The sequence below is a fragment of the Octopus bimaculoides genome, chromosome 3, assembly GCF_001194135.2.
Source record: "Octopus bimaculoides isolate UCB-OBI-ISO-001 chromosome 3, ASM119413v2, whole genome shotgun sequence".
Taxonomy (NCBI): Eukaryota; Metazoa; Mollusca; class Cephalopoda; order Octopoda; family Octopodidae; genus Octopus; species Octopus bimaculoides.
In genome coordinates, this window is record NC_068983.1 from 38,161,543 (window position 1) to 38,163,924 (window position 2,382).

General features: G+C 40.5%; 1 protein-coding gene across 1 annotated transcript in view; it reads left to right on the plus strand.

The window, feature by feature from the left end:
* The window catches only part of LOC106875592 (ceramide glucosyltransferase 2), a 315,466-nt gene that overhangs the window by 306,563 nt on the left and 6,521 nt on the right, over window positions 1-2,382 (plus strand). The window lies entirely within an intron of this gene.

Below are 2,382 nucleotides of genomic sequence, written 5' to 3' on the forward strand. Positions count from 1 at the left end.
GATGTACCATCCTGAGCGTGACCGTTGCCAGTACCGCCTGACTGGCCTTGTAGGGTTTTTGAGCGAGATCTTTGCCAGTGCCCCTGGACTGGCTCTTGTGCGGGTGGCACATAAAAGACACCATTTCGAGCGTGGCCGTTTTCGTGCGGGTGACACGTAAAAGCACCCACTACACTCTCTGAGTGGTTGGCGTTAGGAAGGGCATCCAGCTGTAGAAACTCTGCCAAATTAGATTGGAGCCTGGTGTAGCCATCCGGTTGCACCAGTCCTCAGTCAAATCGTCCAACCCATGCTAGCATGGAAAGCGGACGTTAAACGATGATGATGATGATGATGATGATATATAAATGTGTGTGTGTGTCTACATCTTGATATCACATTGATAGTTGTAAGTGAGCATCACCGTCATACAAGTGGTGTCATTTATTTCCAATCTTCTGTGGAAACATGTCTGCCTATAGAGAAAATATCTTGCTTTGGAAAAATGAGGGTTGACAACAGGAAGGGCATCTGGCTGCAGAAAAGCTTCTCTGGGAAAGTGGATATTTATTCCTTTTATTATGGTATTTCTGTTGAAGTTCAACTACCTTTGTTTCTATTAATTTTGGAAATAATGAAGAATTTAGTTAAATAACTTTGTCATTATTTAATTAGTTTGGAATTGAAATTAACAAGAAATTTTGATAGAAGGTTTTAATTTAGATTACTTTCAAACAGTGTGTTTATATCCTAGAATCAGAATAGTTGAGTATAAAATGTTGTGATAGGGTGATAGTGGCAGCAATTATTGTTGTTGTTCATTATGTCCAGAAATTGATTTTGTGTCTAGTCAAAAGAAATTAATTAACAATGCCAAAATAACAATCGGTTGAATGATTTGGGCATTGTTTGAACTTGTAATCAATCAGATTACAGACCCAACTCCTTGTAATACATTTTCATCCATTTTTTTCTGAGTAAATTAAGAAATCTAATCAAAGACAATAATCTTATCTACTATCAGTACAAAACCTGAAATTTTGGGTGAGAGGGTTTGTCGATTACATTGACCACAGTGCTTGACCAGTACTTATTTTCATCAGCCCCAAAAAGGATGAAAGGCAAAATTGACCTCAGTGGCATTTGAACTTAGAGCATAAGAATGGACAGCTTGTAGAGTCCTTTAAGGATGTGCTCTGCCTGAATCTAACTGTGACATTCAGTACAATCATTCTGTTTTGTCTATGCGTGACCAGATCAGGTATTAGGTGTTTTTGTCTGGTAAATGGTAAGATGGTTCTCATGCAATGTGCCAGCCATACCTTTAGGATTACCAGTATAGTAATTACTAGCAGAAAGCCACCCAGAAGATGGAATTTCTGCTAGTAACAAGAGTAATGATTTTTCTACTATAGAAGGGGTCTCCAAAGTAGTTGATATCGACCCCTGGGGGTCGATGGGACTATTCAAAGGGTCGATAAATGCACATCCACTTAATTATTATTTGTTTACTTTCTTGTACATGCCTAGGGGTCGATGAGAGGTCAATGATCTAAAAAGTTTGGGTCTGAAAGTTTGGGTCAGTTATCTAAAAAGTTTGGGCCTGAAATTTTGGGGCATCGACCCTAGTGTTCAACTAGTACTTATTTCATCGATCCTGAAAGGATGAAAGGCAAAGTCGAATCTGCTGAATGCTGTGAAACATTTTGCTCAACATTCTAACGACTCTGTCAGCTCACCGCCTTGGTCACTACTTTAGTAAAAACCACTCGTTTCTAGTAATAACTGCTCAGCAGAGTGTTCAACACATATGCTAACTTACGGAGTGACAAGCAAAATTATAATATGGTGATTAAAGGCATTGAGTTGAAAGAGTCGGTAGAACACCAGGCAAAATGTGAGAGGATCGGTAGAACACTGGGCATATTATGAGTTCTAATTCTATTGGAGCCAGCGTTGTTTTCACCCTTTCAGGGTGGAGTCATTACTATGACAATCGATGTAGGTTTGTTTACGTTTCCATCAGGGCCGGCTCAAGGTACTGGCAACTCGGGCAGTCGCCTGGGGCGCCAAGTAGGGCATGACAAAGACAAGGAAATTTCCACGACCGCCAGCTTGTACACGCCGAAGTTCAGCTTGCCCGGGACGCCAGTAACTCTTGGGCCGGCCCTGGTTCCCATAACTTGACCGTAGGGTGGAGGTCGATATGTTCGACTAAACAGATCAAAGCGGTGGTTCAACAAGACTGAAATAAGTGAAAGAAAGATGACATTTTAACGCAAAGTTTTAATTTTGATCTTTTCAAAACAAAAAGTTTGTATTGTAGAAGCCAGAGTAGTCTCAGTTCAGTTTGATAGCAAAAGGATTTTCGCCAGCGAAGTAGAATGTGTGGAGGAGGTAGTT